Source organism: Ascidiella aspersa, chromosome 8, assembly GCF_963924565.1.
Source record: "Ascidiella aspersa chromosome 8, kaAscAspe10.2, whole genome shotgun sequence".
Lineage (NCBI taxonomy): Eukaryota > Metazoa > Chordata > Ascidiacea > Phlebobranchia > Ascidiidae > Ascidiella > Ascidiella aspersa.
Window position 1 is genome coordinate 15,566,878 of NC_139454.1, and position 18,666 is coordinate 15,585,543.

At 34.5% G+C, this 18,666-nt stretch overlaps 1 long non-coding RNA gene across 1 annotated transcript; it reads right to left on the bottom strand.

Moving 5' to 3' along the window:
• Positions 1-2,634: 2,634 nt before the first annotated feature.
• Positions 2,635-3,451, bottom strand: LOC146136291 (uncharacterized). The gene is made up of 2 exons (XR_014501592.1): positions 3,301-3,451; positions 2,635-3,088 (listed from the first exon to the last, which is right to left on the bottom strand). It is a non-coding gene; the product is annotated as an uncharacterized LOC146136291 (long non-coding RNA).
• Positions 3,452-18,666: the final 15,215 nt, after the last annotated feature.

The following is an 18,666-nucleotide window of genomic DNA, read 5'->3' on the forward strand; positions in this document are numbered from 1 at the left end:
GAGCTCATCAAAACACACTGGAGTCAATTCCAATTTTCTTGGCAGTTATGCTAATAGATGGGATCATGTTTCCAAGGTTTTCAGCTATATGTGGTGCTGTATATGTAACATCACGGTTTTCTTATGCTTGGGGTTATTATACTGGGGATCCCAAAAAACGTTTAAATGGTGAATATGGTGTTGCTGGCCTTCTTGGGTTGCTTTTGACTCTAATCTACATTGCAATTAAGCAACTTGGCTGCTGTGATGCCTACCTTCCTTTTTAACACAATAAAAAAATCATGTAAAACTATAGTTAAAAACAGAAAAATGATCATTTAAATTTGTTTTTTAATTTTTGTAGACACATTATATTCATAAAACCGTGGTGTTGTATGATATCTTGTAACGCTTATGTTTTGGTATAATTGCTATTTGTATGTATTATTTAGCATCGGAGATGATGATATTGTAAAATTAAAAAAATAGCTTCTTTGTGTGTTTCATGTGAAATTTAATAGTCGGGCGAGTGGGCGTCAGCGATTTGCACTCGCATTGGCGAGTGGCCGACTGCTTAAGCCCAACCCTGCATTACACAAAATTAATTTACCGAAAAATTGTTTATTGTAGTTGTTTTTTTTTATTATATAATTGGTGTCCTATTTATGTGTAATCTTACAATTAAACACAAAATGCAATTCAGCAAAGAATGTTATTTGTTTGACTTCTGTCCTGCAAGTATCATGTTTGTTATGAGAGAGTGCTTTTTTTGTATTTCAAACATGTTTAGTGTAAGATTATTTGCAGTGCAGTAAGTGGTAACTTTTGAATGCCTTTTTTATTTGCTTGGTTATATTTTAATGTTTAGGCAAACACACCAAAGGGAAGTTGGCAGCTCGAAATTCTTTGCGTAATATCTCCGGAAGTAAACAAGATATCGATTATAAATTTTTACACATTACTCAAAGCAACCTAAATTAGCCAGCAATTAGACTTTTTTTTAAAAAAACATAAAAATTCAGTAATATTCGCCCCCCCAATTAAAATGTGCCCTAAGTGACTGAGATGGGGAATGCTTAGTCAACTGGGCCTCTCACAGTGGCCTGTCTGCTGCACAACCCTAAAGATAACTGCAGCTTCCACTCTGATCGCTGGAACACTGGCACAAATCCAGACTTGGCATTTGCAGCGACCGCCGGTAACTTTCCACCGAACAGACTGCGATCACCTGCACGAACTTGGCGCGCTGGAATAGGTTTGGGGCAATATCTCCGAAAGTTGTGACGATACAGAGTTGAAATTTTTACACAGTCCTTGTATTGGTTACACCTTTCCAGCAATCACACTTTTAGCGAAAAATATTGAAAAAAAATTAATATTCAAAAATATGAATATTAATATTCAGCGATATTAACCCTTAACTGTTGAGCCAACAAGTTCAAATTTTAACGGTATAAACTAGGAGTCACCACCTTCAAAATGAGACATAAATCATGTTTAAATTCATTCGGACTGGGTGTTTACTGTTTCTTTGAAAATTCATAACTGCCACCCAGTCCGAATGAATTTAAACATGATTTATGTCTCATTTTGAAGGTGGTGACTCCTAGTTTATATCGTTAAAATTTGAACTTGTTGGCTCAACAGTTAAGGGTTAATATCGCTGAATATTAATATTCATATTTTTGAATATTAATTTTTTTTCAATATTTTTCGCTAAAAGTGTGATTGCTGGAAAGATGTAACCAATACAAGGACTGTGTAAGAATTTCAACTTTGTAGCGTCATTTTTAATGGGATGGTTTCCACCACTAGAGGCGTTGCGTGAGTCAGATGAACAGTTGCGAGCGCCTATCTTTTACAATGGTAATCCGTGGTTTTCAATTACGTGTTTTCGCGCTTTGTTTTTGTAGAATCTATTATGAAGCTAATTATTCGTTTAAAGTTAACTTTAATTAATACCTATAATCAGTTTTTATTCGCAATTTCGTCAAATGCTGGTAGCGAGAAGTTGTTAAACATGTACTGTTACAACTTTAATTTTGTACTTAAAATAGGGTTTCGGTTAAAACCAGGAAGCATTTGCGTCAACTTTAAATTATAAATAAAATGTAATTAGAATATTTAAGGCCAGCTAGTTGCGAACAAAGCTGAAATAAGCATTTTTATGAGGGAATATTGTAGTGTTTTGTGGTACTGCTGTTTTTTAACCTATAACTTTGCATTTTGCAAGTTCATTCACACTTTTTAACAGTCATTTTTAATTCGAAAATATATCTTCTGTATAGTATTCTAAAGGACATTGTATTGCTTGTGAATTAACTTAAATTTTTCACCAGATATTTCTTTTGTACTCAACATTAATTTAACACCTTTTCATACAAGATACCTCACATCTTAGGAAAATATTCGAGTGATCCACATCCTTTTAAAACAACTAACTATTTGTACTGTTTTGAAATGGGTGTAATTTTGTAAATGTTATCTTATTATAACCTTTCTTACAAGTGACCCCGTGTGGTTTTACCAAAATTGAATAAATATAGCCTGGAGCCCTAGAGCAGACACTATCATGCAAGCTTGTGCGTTTGGCTGAAAAATCAGGCACTTGCTGAATTCCGAAGAATATTTTAGCTACAGAACTGAAATCTTACATCTTGACAAAGAAACCGTATATTTGTCGAACAACGCCAGGACAATGAAAGAAGTTTGTCAGTTTCCAATGTTACAAACAAGTCACAACTACAATGAATCTCATCATTCTTCAAATAGTAGTCAAATCACTAGAATAATATTGTACTGATTTTAATATGAAATTTAGTAGAATGTTTTTTACTTGTGGTTTTTTGTGTACTTCAGGTTTGCAAAGCATCAATTTAATTCGCAGCGTTTAAAACAACTGTATAATTTTGTTTCACTTCGTATCATACAAAAAATAAATGCATATTATGAAGTTTAATAAAACAAGCAAAACTGTTGACTTTTTGTTAGGTGTGAACCGTAGTATATGGCACCAAGAACATGATTAAAAGAGTTTTTTAATGCAGGCTTGTTTGAATCTTTCCTTCTAGAAATTATATTTCCAGATTTGTCTGTTTTGATTCCAAACCTATAAAAACGGTATAAATAATTTTTATAAGATAATGATTATTTGCTACAAATAAAACAGTATAGCAACTAAACAAGTGTATTTTTTGAATTATAGATTATTATTTATTTCAACTAAATCAAACACCGTTAAAGAATCCCATAACTTAAAAAAACTGCATATAACAAACTAATATAATCAGGGAGAACTAGAGGTAGAAAATAAACTTTTACCTGTTAGATCACTTGGAAAGCAGCATCTGCTTAAATTGTATTCCAGTACCAGTTTCTTTAGTTCCATAAATTGTTAACCCAGGAAGAGAATGCATAGCAGGTTTAATATTACCAAACAAGTATTTTCTAGAAGTTTACACAAAATTCTCACTAACTTCAGAAAATTATAAACAACATTATTAGTAAAAATTGACCAATATATCTAACTTCATTATGGTAAACCCTTTCACTTGGTAAATGCATGCTAGTTTAATGCACTTTCTGGACCAATAACTAGAAGCTTACCCCAGAACATACCACAGCCACCTTGCCAAACAAATTTCTTGTGAAAGATTTTCTGAGTGTGATAACAAGCTAAAATCGTAAACTAACTTAAATAACAATTCAGTCTTTGATTCGGGGAGTGGGAAAGGCGTAAATTACAACAATTTATTGCCAGGATAGTTTGATGACTGGAAAAAGCAATGTTCACATACTTCTTTGCGATAAAAATTGAAAAAAAATGGTCTGATAGTGACTACAGGGATAAACTTACCAGTTAAACCGGTCAAAATGTCGCAAACGGCCCTAATAACTGAATTATCGACCAAATAGTGCCAGTCTCAGACCTATCGCCATTGTAAAAAAATGCGACTTCATCTGAGTCGGTCCGCGCGACCCCTAGTGGTGGAAACCATCCCATTGCTTTATGCGAACATTAATTACGAAAGGCGTTTTTTCGAATTTGGGCAGTTATGAATTTTCAAAGAAACATTAAACACCCAGTCCGAATGAATTTAAACATGATTTATGTCTCATTTTGAAGGTGGTGACTCCTAGTTTATATCGTTAAAATTTGAACTTGTTGGCTCAACAGTTAAGGGTTAATATCGCTGAATATTAATATTCATATTTTTGAATATTAATTTTTTTTCAATATTTTTCGCTAAAAGTGTGATTGCTGGAAAGATGTAACCAATACAAGGACTGTGTAAAAATTTCAACTTTGTAGCGTCATTTTTAATTGCTTTATGCGAACATTAATTACGAAAGGCGTTTTTTCGAATTTGGGCAGTTATGAATTTTCAAAGAAACAGTAAACAACCAGTCCGAATGAATTTAAACATGATTTATGTCTCATTTTGAAGGTGGTGACTCCTAGTTTATACCGTTAAAATTTGAACTTGTTGGCTCAACAGTTAAGGGTTAATATCGCTGAATATTAATATTCATATTTTTGAATATTAATTTTTTTTCAATATTTTTCGCTAAAAGTGTGATTGCTGGAAAGATGTAACCAATACAAGGACTGTGTAAAAATTTCAACTTTGTAGCGTCATTTTTAATTGCTTTATGCGAACATTAATTACGAAAGGCGTTTTTTCGAATTTGGGCAGTTATGAATTTTCAAAGAAACAGTAAACAACCAGTCCGAATGAATTTAAACATGATTTATGTCTCATTTTGAAGGTGGTGACTCCTAGTTTATACCGTTAAAATTTGAACTTGTTGGCTCAACAGTTAAGGGTTAATATCGCTGAATATTAATATTCATATTTTTGAATATTAATTTTTTTTCAATATTTTTCGCTAAAAGTGTGATTGCTGAAAAGATGTAACCAATACAAGGACTGTGTAAAAATTTCAACTCTGTATCGTCACAACTTTCGGAGATATTGCCCCAAACCTATTCCAGCGCGCCAAGTTCGTGCAGGTACTGCGATCTGGGTTCGGTCGCTTCAAGTCATCCATGCACAAATGGGGCCTTGCTTCTTCTGCGGCGTGCGAGTGTGGCGCGGAGGAACGGACCGCTAATCACATTATTTTGGAATGCCCTATCTATCAACCTCCCAACGGGATGAACGGTCAGATCATTCTGGACTGTGAAACAAAACGCTGGCTGGTTGAAAACTGGAGAGTAAAAAACGTACAAAAGAAAGAAGAATCATTTTAACTCTAATTCCATCAGCTCTTCAACTAATTCTGACTCTTTTGCTAAACTCTAACTCTACCTCACACATTGTGTATAAAATGATCGCATCCCTGTCTCAAGTGCCGGAAGTAGCCAACAAGCTTGTTTTACGCATATTACCAGCACGTAACGAGTAACCGGTGGTCGGCGTCTTCCACGAAAGGGTTTAAGTAAAAAGAAAACAGTTAAAAGAAGTGGCATTAAATTGTGACAGTAACGAGTGACCGGTTGTCTTATCACCATCGAAAAGAATCAAAGACATAGCGACTTTTAGTTTTTTTGTCATCGCTATATTCGCGGTGATGTCAGCTATAAGGCGGACCGCGCAAAACCAACTTAAATCTGATAACAACTTGCCAAGGTTTTGATAAAGCCTGATTGAAGGATCGGCCAGGTTGCTTAAGTGATGCAGCCTATAAACTTTTTGAAAAAATTTGGAACTTTCGACGGTTATGAATTTTTGAAGAAATATTACTAACTTATCCTCGAATAATTGGCAGTCGAATCATATCTCATTTTAAAGAGTAGACTTGTAGCTATCACCCTATGTAAGTCACATTTTAATTTCAAGTCCGAATATGACTGAATATTAATGGCCGTAAATATGAATATTAATATTCGTAAATATGAAAATTAATATATATTTTTTAAAGTCTGATTGTTAGGTTAGGTTGCTTTGAGTAATGTGTAAAAATTTTGACTGAAAACCTTTTTTATTTCTCGAGTTATGGGACTTTTGCTTTTTTGTCCGATTTGAAATTATCGACGTTTATGAATTTTTGAAGGAATATTAATAACTTATCCCCGAATAATTGGCGGTCGAGTCATATCTCATTTTGAAGACTAGACTCGTAGCCATCACCCTATGCAAAGAGATTATAACCATGAGGACAAACTCTCACTTTTGCCTTTTTTCTTTTGCCTTTAAGCAATGCATTCTACTTTCGACAGCCGTCATGGTCTGATTCACAATAAGAAAAACATCATCTTTCCCATTTAAGCCTGTTATAAAAATGTACGCTTTTGGCGTAATTTGTTGTATAATGACCCCTAGTCCTAATTTAACCCGTTTTCTGTTTACAAAATTGACTTGGTAGGACAGGCAAGGTTATCACAAGTTGCGTGACACTTTCTTAGGACCCTACTGTACTTTTTTGAAAGGCGTGTTACTGTTAAAATGTACGTGATTGAGCTATGTCGTTGATTTCCCGGCTCTTTCCATTTGGTACGTAGAAAGTAACGCAAAAAACGGTCTACAAATGCCGCATAACGCAACGCACATCATTATTTTATTATTAATAATAATGCTCTACCAACCCAAACTCAAACCCGCACCGTAACCCGTTGCGGTATGCGGTATTTGTTGACCGTTTTTTGCGTTACTTTCTACGTTAAGATTTATGTGAGGAATTGGCGTATAAATTAAATTAATATCACTTAGTTTGTTGTTAATCTCAAGGTGCCGAACTCATTAAACTTAACTGTATGGCGGTGTTAATTGTTAGCTTCTTAATGTAAATGATATAGGTATTTTGCATTGTACACTACAGAGCCTGTTACAGAAAAATAAACTTTTGGTAAACCAAACCCATAAATGAATTGGCTTTAGTGTACAAATTTTAGTTAAAATTTGTAGAATTCCAAATTTGATGAGTGTGCCGCAAATCAAAATTCTTTTTTGAGGGCGTCGCAAAAAAAGTTTGCGAACCACTGCCTTACATTACTATTGGAATACAAATGTATCTATTTCTATACTACTGTTTAAGATCCCAAATTTAGCAGTGGGGCGCAGTAGTGCTATGCAGCTTGCGAACAATTTTTTGAAGTGCAAATTTTGTCTGCCCCTTGGTGGTAATTCCAGCTTTTCTTACATAAAGTAAGTTGGAGTAATATTTGGTTGTATACCAATTTAATTTAAATAAAAAAAATTGCTGTTGTGGGTTTTAAGCACAATGATAGAATATTTATTGCAATTAAACAAACGACAAACAGTACTTACACAGGTACTTACGATACATACAATAAATTACCTCCGTGTACGGTACGTAGCGATCTGACTCCAGCTAAGTGAACAGTGGAACTGCTAAATTAACGATTTACAACATTTCTTATATAGCCTACATCGGACAGATGTGAGTAATTACCAATTCGTTAGAAAACGCGACACAAAACACGACTTAGGAAATCGGCCATACGACCAACAAAATTACAATACGCGACGGGAAATTAAAGTGACAGCATGAGCGATTCAGCCGGCAGGCTGTTCATAGAATGGACAGAGTTGACGGGGTCACAGAGTTCCAAATAATCCACTACACTGTGCTTGGTAAATGGTAACAGCCATTGCTCATTTAGGAAACGTTCTTTACGCAAATATATCCTTATCCTAAAGAATACTTTCCATACAGTAATTTTTCTTTAGTATGCCAGTGTTCAGTGCGCAAAATAAATTTATGCTGTACTGCTGCTCCAAATAGTCTTCTATATACTTGTTCCAGTGTTACAAATTAAGACACATAGAAATTGATACCATAAACTGAAAATTAATACCAAATTCTTTGAAAACATCGTTCAAACAAAAAGTTTTTGCACCTCAGTTTGCTGTGTGTAATATTTAACTAGCAAATATTATTGGTTGTGTGCTGTTTGTACGAGTGAAGCAAACAATTAGCATTTGTAGTTACATTTAAAAAAGGTAGTTACATTTGAAATCAGTAGTTACCAAATGTCACTGAATTCAGTTAATAATTTTGCAAATTATATTATATTTGATTGCTCAGTATTGGAGTATGTTATTATAATGTTAAACTTCTCCACTTGGTTTATTTTTATAGAACTTGCTCGTATTTATTAGTTAAACTATAATAAGAACACATATTCGTCTATAACTGTGATTCAGCCATTCTGGGATTATGTTGGACATTGCTTAAAGACATATCAACAGTACACTGGGAAAATAAAAAAAATAGTCAGTCTATTCCTCAAAGATACAACAAATCTCTGGTAAGATTATTGTGACAATGAGATCATAGTGTAATGCAAACCATTATAGAGTATTTATTTTACTTATAAACAAAACTTTAAACTGCCATTTGTCCATGGGTAAAGTTTAGGCCTATCTAGTTTAGGGCTACCCAAACTAGTCTGTGACTGCTTTTATTGTATTAAACTTTTTGACCCACTAGGTTTAACATTTTAAAACATAACATTTCTCGATGTCTGCTTTGGCATGCATTTATTGAAGTAATGTGCATTACATAATTTGCCATTAACATACCAAACAAAAAAAATAACAATTTTATAAATTTAGCACTTTGTATAAAATTTAACTCCATGAGCAACCCCCAGTTTGGAAAGCCTTGGTCTAGTTATACAAAACTTCCGAGTACTTCTACCAATGTTTTGTTTGTGACTTGCTGGCATATTTTAAGTATTTATTTATTTAAAATCTTTTTTATTTTAGTATGTTACACTATTTTTCTATTATACAGGTTGGAAAACTGATTGGGAATCTCCACTTAAAAAGTTCTGGTCACAGAATGAGCAGATTATTCAAAGAGTAAAACACAATAAATTCCTTCAAATTTTCCACCATTTTACCATTTGTTGTACTGCAAGAAGCCTATTAATTAATGTGAAACTTTATTCTCTTGTGGATAACATATGACACTGCTTTACACAAATTCCTACTGGCAATTGTTTTGGGCTTTTGATTTTGATTTCTTAAGTCAGGGTGGTCCAAGGTTGCACAATATTTCTTACATATTCTTTACGGGCCACAAAGCAGGCTACATGCATGCCAGGAGCGGATAAACGATTTTCGTTAGGTCGGAGCATGAAGGGGTTTACAGATGACGGCACAAAGCATTGTCAAAAAGTAACTTTCGAAAGATATATAAACTGCACAAACTTTCTGCTATCACCAAATTGTGCACAAATAAAATCGAGCGATAATAATCAGACTGGCAGAATGGTGCGCTCCAAACACGCAAAATTGCATATTTGACAACCCTTAATTTCAAAAAAGACTGCATTTATAAGTGAACACAAATATAACTTGCATTGCACAAACAAACAAATGGCCACAAACAATGATGTCGGGCCTGGGTTTTGGACCACCCTGTCTTAAGTAATCAATTCTTGTTAAAAGTGTCATTATTTTCCTACTTCCTGGTATACCTAATATGCAAACTCAGGCAAGCAAAACAAAATAATGTTTATTTAAAATTTATTTGGTTAAACATGGCAGGAATCAACCAATTTAAGGAATGAATAAAGTTCTTTATTGACACCAGATTCCAGAGGCCATTTCAGTATTGTACTCTTTTGTGTAGTACCTGGTCAACAGCGTCTGTAAGAACACAATTTATCGATCAATATATTACAAATGTTTTTTATAATTTTATTAAATTATCTCTCTTTGCACTGATTTAATATATTTATATTTCCAAGTGTGTATTACATAGTAAACGTTTTGTTTTATATGATTAAAATATTTATAAATGAGTTGTTGAGTTATTACTTATTCTGAATAAATTTCAGGAAATAAATTATAGACTGTAAAAGTATAGTGGCTTAATTTAGAGTAAATAAAAAAAACATACAGAACTAGGTAGCATATTGTACAGGTTTGAAATCAGGACTGCGGGTCTGCCTCGAGGAGTCGGTTTGTTTTGCTGGAGTCAGGCTCGGGACTCGAGTAAGACCATGTAAAACTACCCGACTCCCAAGTCTGACATGCGCAGTAAACTAATATGATCGCCAACTGAAAATTGTAAAGGTGGAATATAGCATGTGGTGGAATATTTTTCAACCTTGTATTATGAGTGAATGAATTATATGACACCCCTATAAGTGTATAGCTGAATATCCATTGTTAAACAGGCTGTTTAGTCAGGGCCAGACTCGGGACTCAATGAAATGCCACATTTAACTGGAGTCGGACTCGGGTTATTTTTAACCGACTCCGCAGCCCTGTTTGAAATAGATATTTTTTGTCATTTTCAATGTAAGTTTGCGAAAAGTATTTTTTACCTTGAGTGCTTCTCATCTCTTTTCTCCCTAATAGCTGATAACAAAAGTTTGGAGCTTAACTGCTGGGAATGTAGTTGAATGAATATCAAAGCCCATGTATAGAAGTAGGTGACATCTTGTAAACAGCTTAAATATATATATCTTTATTCAGTTTAAACTTGATTGGATAACTGGTAGTAAAAGAATAAAGGTTATTATTACATTTAATTTTTAACAGATTACAAAGCTGCATAATCTGGTGCTTTCCTTTTTCAAATGAACAATATTACACACTAAGTTTGTGTTCACCGAACCCTATCCAGTACCAAAATGTGTAATGTTAATATTCCTTAACACCAAAAATAAAGAATAATTGAATATATTACAAGATCCCTACTCTAATTTTCTTTAAGTTTTTTACTGTAATGCTAAAATAAACGAAACTGGGGCAATAAAAATAACTTTAAACAATATTGTAATATTTTGTTTATTGTACTATATAAGCAAACACAAAAAGTTGTACCAAAAGGCTTACTAGTAATAATAAAAAATGTAAATTCCTCTCCGGCACCCCGGTTTTCGAACCACTGGTCTACTCTACAGCAACGCGTTGTACGCTTCCGCATTCATTAACTGGACGACGTTGGCGCGCCAAAGAGTGTGTTAACCATATTATATAGTACTTATGGTCAACTGATATTGTATGCCCTACAGGCATTTTTGAGTGTGTTTACAACTTTACACGAAACTCGGCAATGAAAGTTTGACACCTAATTCAAACATAACTTTTAACCTGTTAGAAATGTCGAACCTTAATATATATAAGCCGGTTGCTCCAAAATTTTAGCTCACCAACATACAAGTCAAGCCCAGTTGTTTACGTTTTACTATTATGCACTAGAGCGGAACGCTGTTGAAAGTAGAACAATGGGCTACGTCACAGTTTGTCCTCATGGTTATAATCTCTTTGCCCTCGACAGCGTTCCGCTCTAATGCATAATAGTAAAACGTAAACAACTGGGCTTGACTTGCATGTTGGTGAGCTAAAATTTTGGAACAACCGGCTTATATGTATTAAGGTTCGACATTTCTGACAGGTTAAAAGTTATGTTTGAATTAGGTGTCAAACTTTCATTGCCGAGTTTCATGTAAACACACTTAAAAAAGCCTGTAGGGCATACAATATCAGCTGACTATAAGTACTATTAACACACTCATTGGCGCGCCAACGTCGTCCAGTTAATGAATGCGAAAGCGTACAACGCGTTGCTGTAGAGTAGACCAGTGGTTCCAAACCGGGGTGCCGGAGAGGAATTTACATTTTTTTATTATTACTAGTAAGCCTTTTGGTACAACTTTTTGTGTTCGCTTATATAGTACAATAAACAAAATGTTACAATATTGTTTAAAGTTATTTTTATTGCCCCAGTTTCGTTTAATTTAGCATTACAGTAAAACACTTAAAAGAAAATTAAAGTAGGGATCTTGTAATATACTTTATTATTCTTTAGTTTTGGTGGAATATTAACATTACACATTTTGGTACCAGTTTAGTGGATAGGGTTCGGTGAACACATTAGTGTGTAATATTGGTCATTTAAAAAAGGAAAGCACCAGATTATGCAGCTTTGTAATCTGTTGAAATTAAATGTAACAATAACATTTATTCTTTTACAACCAGTTAACCAATCAAATTTAAACTGAATAAAGATATATATATTTAAGCTGTTTACAAGATGTCACCTACTTCTATACATGGGCTTTGATATTCATTCAACTACAACCTCCAGCAGTTAGCTCCAAACTTTTGCTATCAGCTATTAGGGAGAAAAGATGAGAAGCACTCGAGGTAAAAAATACTTTTCGCAAACTTACATATAAAAAAAATGACATAAAATATTTATTTCAAACAGGGCTGCGGAGTCGGTTAAAAATAACCCGAGTCCGACTCCGGTTAAATGTGGCATTTCGTCGAGTCCTGAGTCCGCCCGGCCTAAACAGCCTGTATTCTGCCAATTTACGTAACCAAAATAACATGGATATTCAGCTATCCATTTATAGGGGTGTCGTATACTTCATTCACTCATAACACATACATGGTTGGAAAGTATTCCACCACATGCTATTCCACCTTTACAATTTTCAGTTGGCAGTCATATTAGTTTACTGCGCATGCCAGACTCGGGACTCGGGTAGTTTTACATGGTCTAACTCGAATATTTGAGACCCGAGTCCGACTCCAGCAAAACAAACCGACTCCGCAGTCCTGATATCAAACCTGTACAATATGCTACCTAGTTTTGTGTGGATTTTTTTATTTACTCTAAATTAAGCCACTAAACTTTTAGAGTCTATAATTTATTTCCTGAAATTTATTCACAATTAAGTAATAACTCAACAACTCTTTTGACGACAAAGTAAAAATTTATAAACATTTTATTCATATAAAACAAAACGTTTACTTTGTAATACACACTTTGAAATATAAATATAATAAATCAGTGCAAAGAGATAATTTAATAAAATTATAAAAAACATTTGTAATATATTGGTTGATAAATTGTGTTCTTACAGACGCTGTTGATAAGGTACTACACAAAAGAATGCAATACTGAAGTGGCCTCTGGGATTTGGTGTCAATAAAGAACTTTATTTATTGTTTAAATTGATTGATTCTTACCATGTTTAACCAAATAAATTTTAAATAAACATTATTTTGTTTTGCTTGCCTGAGTTTGCATATAAGGTGTACCAAGAAGTAAAAAATAATGACACTTTTAACAAAAATTGATAAGGCAGGGTGGCCCAAAACCCAGGCCCGACATCTTTGTTTGTGGCCCGCGAAGCACTGTTGAATTATTGTAATGCGTACAGGGTTTATTTTAAAGAAATATAAGTGACTAACAATCAGCGAGCATACTGCAATGGTTTGGTTAGGGTTACATTTTTTCGATTACACCGTTAAATAAACTAGTTTACTATGACCTGGCTAAAAAGCCTAATTTTTTGTATGTCTCAGACAGGTTTGAAAGTCGCAGTGCGTCCTATATAAAACTTTCTAAAATGGCTGTTTTGCAATGCAAGTTATATTATAAATGCAGTCTTTTTCAAAATTAAATGTTGACAAATATGCAATTTTGCGTGTTTGGAGCGCACCAATCTGCCAGTCTGGTTATTATCGCTCGATTTTATTTGTGCACAATTTGGTGATAGCAGAAAGTTTGAGCAGCTTATATATCTTTCAACAGTTACTTTTTGACAATGCTTTGTGCCGTCATCTTTGAACACTTCATGCTCCGACCTAACGAAAATCGTTAATCCGCTCCTGGCACGCATGTAGCCTGCTTTGTGGCCCGTAAAGAATATGTAAGAAATATTGTGCAACCTTGGACCGCCCTGACTTAAGAATCAAAATCACTGAAAAGCTCAAAACAATTGCCAGTAGGAATTTGTGTAAAGCAGTGTCATATGTTATCCACAAGAGAATAGAGTTTCACATTAATAAATAGGCTTATTACAGCACAACAAATGGTAAAAGGGTGGAAAATTTGAAGGAATTTATTGTGTTTTACTCTTAATAATCTGCTCATTCTGTGACCAGAACTTTTTAAGTGGAGGTTCCCAATCAGTTTTCCAACCTGTATAATAGAAAAATAGTGTGACATACTAAATCAAAAAAAAAGATTTTAAATTAATAAATACTTAAAATATGCCAGCAAGTCACAAATAAAACATTGGTAAAATTACTCCGAAGTTTTGTATAACTAGACCAAGGCTTTCCAAACTGGGGGTTGCTCATGGAGTTAAATTTTATACAAAGTGATACATTTATAAAATTGTTATTTTTTCTGTTTGGTATGTTAATGGCAAAATATGTAACGCACATTACTTCAATAAATGCATGCCAAAGCAGACAGACATTGAGAAATGTTATGCTTTAAACTGTTAAACCTAGTGGGTAAAAAAGTTTAATATAATAAAAGCGGTCACAGCCTGAAAACTTTGGGTAGCTAGCAGTTTAAAAATTTTGAAGTGAAATAAATACTCTACAATGGTTTGCATTACACTATGATCTCATTGTCACAATAGTCTTACCAGAGGTTTGTTGTATCTTTGAGGAATAGACTGATTATCTGTTTTATTTTCCCAGTGTACTGTTGATATGTCTTTAAGCAATGTCCAACATAATACCAGAATGGCTGAATCACAGTTATATGTGTTGTTATTACATATAGTTTAACTAGTAAATATGAGCAAGTTCTATAAAAATAAACAAAGTGGAGAAGTTTAACATTATAATAACATACTCCAATACTGAGCAATCAAATATAATATAATTTGCAAAATTATTAAATGAATTCAGCGACATCTGGTAACTACTGATTTCAAATGTAACTACCTTTTTGAAATGTAACTACAAATGCTAATTGCTTGCTTTACTCGCACAAACAGCACACCACCAATAATATTTGCTAGTTAAATATTACACTCTTTGCCCTATAAGTCACTTAGGGCACATTTTAATTTAAGGGCCGAATATTACTGAATATTAATCAGGGAGTCGAACCGTTTGACTTTTCCGGTTCAGGTTCGGTTCGGGTTCAAAGATTTTTTCGGAATCCGGTTCAGTTCCGGTTTCGGTTTTGAGCAATTTAAAAGTTCCGGTTCAGCTCCGGTTCGACCATCGTTATTTCAAAACCGGTTCATAACGTTCTGGTTCGGATACAATATAATTCGCGTTAAATCTCAAAATGTGGGTCGATAAATGTAGAGAATAATCTTTGAATTGTGAGTCATTTAATCTTAGTTACGCGACGTATTAAAAAAACAGCAACTCATTATTGAAATATCTAAAAATTAAAAAATATACGTTTTATTTATTAAAAACTTACATGGCGTAACTTAACTATGCAAAATAGAAATTGTGACGTCATGCTGGAGCGAACCGCTTTTGTTTACAGGTTCGGGTTCGGTTAAGGTTCAGGTACTTTCAAAATATTCGGTTCAGTTCCGGTTCGGCTCCTTAAAATCTTGAAAAAAACGGTTCAGGTTCGGTTACGGTTCGGACAAAATTGACCCAAAACCGGTTCATAAAGTTCCGGTTCGGTTCCGGTTCGACTCCCTGATATTAATATTCATAAATATTAATATTTTTATGTTTTTAAAAAAAAAAAGTCTAATTGCTGGCTAGCTTAGGTTGCTTTGAGTAATGTGTAAAAATTTCTAAACGATATCTTGTTTACTTCCGAAGATATTACGCAAAGAATTTCGATCTGCCAACTTCCCTTTGGTGGCAAACACGCCGATTGGAGATACAAAAGCAGAATTTGATGATCGTCAGCGACTCATTTTTGTTGTATATGGAGTAATTTTGTCGCCCTAAATATTACCTTGTTTTCTAAGTATTATTATTAAGTGGTAATGATATTGCTAAAAGCTAAAAACTTTGTTTGAGTTGTATTATGTGCTAAACTAGAAATGCTGTCCACATGTGGAAAACACCTTACAATTTTTGCAAGTAAACCTGTAAACTGTACAAAGTGTATTAGATGTGTTGTTGGTAATTAGTTTTTACTGTACCCTTCTGTTTTTCTTTCTGCAGCATATTTGAGAGTAATAAATGTGGAAAAAACAAGTTTTAAAATTTGCATGTTTATTGGGTATAGTGTACCCAAATTAGGAAGCAGTATAAATTAGGTAATTTTGGCATTTACCCAACAAAACAGTAGGGTTAAACAGAATTTAACCCAACAAAATTTCAGTAATAATGAGGTAAATTGGACATTTACCCAATAATTGTTGGGCAAATTAGTGGGGTAAAACAGTATTTAACCCAACGTAATTTGGGTATAAACAACCTAAAAATAATTTGGGTTGCCCCACCAAGATACCAAATTTTTTTTTTTTTACCCAATTTGGTTTACAGTAAGCCTGTTTATATGCACCTTTCTCAGGCAGATTAGATTAAGGTTCAAGCCGGCTTGAAAAGTAATCCGTTCCAGCGTCGTAATTACATGGCGCGAAATTCAAGCCAGCTTGAGTGTGCAAACTGCACTGATATGCATTATTACGTAATATTCCAGTAAACCTCTAACGCACAACCAATTTTTCGGCTTAGGCTACTCCTTGCGGTAGCAATTTATTGCTGCTTGTTCGTTTTTATTAACCTAACATTGAAAAAAACCCAAGGATTACTTGAGTTAGGTTTGCCGATTAAGTACGTTTTTGACTGTCTGTATAGTGCTTCAGTAGTTTACCTGGCACACAGAATGTAAGTGCAGGAAAGTTAAGCTTGTTTGTGCTGTCCAACGCTATATACAATTAAGGCAAAGTGGACAAAAGAAGGTGATAAAATGTACCAAACATTAATGAAAACTGTATTTGGCGCTGGCCTAGAATCCTACCACAGCGTTGAGACAATTATTAAAGCAAAGTACAATGCAATATTTGGGTGAGGGTGGGCCAACTATTACTATTTAAACCCACCCAAACCCGCATCCTAACACAAATAATGTTATATGTTGTGGATTCTAGACCAGCGCCTATGTCACAAATTAGTATCTGATTCTAACGAGTGTATGTAATGTTCTTTCCTTATGCGCTAACTTGTTTTGTTTACGACTAGCCGTTCGTGTTACGTCATAATGCCCCAAAAGTGGCGTGATGTTTACTGCGTTAAAGCAGGTCATTCAACATCAAACAATTCCGGCCGTCAGCGAAACGAACAGATTAAGCGGAGAACGGATTGAAAACCACTCCTTTTGTCAGATTAGGAAACGAGAGAACTTAATTCATTCCAGCGCCAAAACGAGAGAGAATGAATTAACGAATCAGATTCGAATCCGACTTAAACGTGCATATAAACGGGCTTAGTGTTGTCTGCACAAGAAATAAATCGGCAACGAATTAGCTAAACTATTGTATATTTCAACAGTGGACATGACCACCGTACTACCTGACTCCACTAAATCGTAACTAAACAAACTGCCTTTGCATTTAAAAATGCATAGGCCTGTTGCGTAGGGCTGCCATATTTTCAGCACCCAAAAAGAGGACACTTTTTGCCGGCAAGTAAAACGAAAGTAGAATTGTTTCTTTTGAGTTTAATGATGTTTTATGCTGGTTTTCGGGATGTTTGATTGTTTTGGGATTCTCGCATTAATTTTCGATAGGAAATTTGATGTTGCTGACCGACTCGAGCGCAAATATTGATCTATTTATTGCGAGCGCGATGGTTAGCTGTTGATTTAAACGTAGGATTTAAAATCAAAAAAGCGGAAATGATTTATAACCCGGAGCCTTTTTGGCAGCCGGGAACTTTTACAATAACGTGTTCACACAGGTGAAATACTTTTATCTGTTACGGAAATATGTGTCACGATATAACATTTATCATGTGTGAAACAGCCGAATGCTCTGTTCTCAGAATGACAGCGAGTGTTTGGTAAAAGGCGTGAAAAAGTGACAAATCATAAATCGTAACATATTTGATAAACACACAATACAATAAATTCCAAATTATCCACTAATTATTACTTATAACGCTACAGACACTCCAGCACAAAAGGAATTGCCGTCGTGAATATAACACGGCGGCTGCTTTTCGCAATATACCCGAAAGGCTGCTATTTTTTTAATTGACTTTTGTTAGAAAGTGCTTCATACGATTTGAGCGAAATGAACATGAACAAGGCAATGAGTCACGAGTTGTAGCCTTTAGCAACACGTTCAACAACAAGATGTTTTCTTCTGTCGATAAGTCAACGAACGACAGGCGTTTTATTGTTGTCTCCTTGTCTCGTCAGTCCTTTCGTCATAAATGATGAAAAAAACGTGAAACTGTGAAAACAAAATAAAGGAGGGGCAGTTATTTGTTCGGAATTAAATTCTATTGATTTTTAACATTGAGCAACATTTCCTTAAAAATTTGCATTTTTTAGTTTGCACCAGGGAGTCGAACCGGAACCGAACCGGAACTTTATGAACCGGTTTTGGGTCAATTTTTTCCGAACCGTAACCGAACCTGAACCGTTTTTTATAGGATTTCAAGGAGCCGAACCGGAACTGAACCGAATAATTTGAAAGTACCTGAACCTATCTGAGTATCTGAACCGGAACTTTATAAACCGGTTTTGAAATAACGATGGTTGAACCGGAGCTGAACCGGAACTTTTAAATTCCTCCGAACCGAAACCGGAACTGAACCGGATTCCGAAAAAATCCTTGAACCCGAACCGAACCTGAACCGGAAAAGTCAAACGGTTCGACTCCCTGGTTTGCACAATTCGTTCAATGTAAGTTTTAAAATAACGACGCATCACAAGAAAATACGCTTTGAAGTTGCTGCTTATTCACTATTGCTTTCAACAAAAGGCAGGAAATGGGGTGTTCCTAAAGTTGTG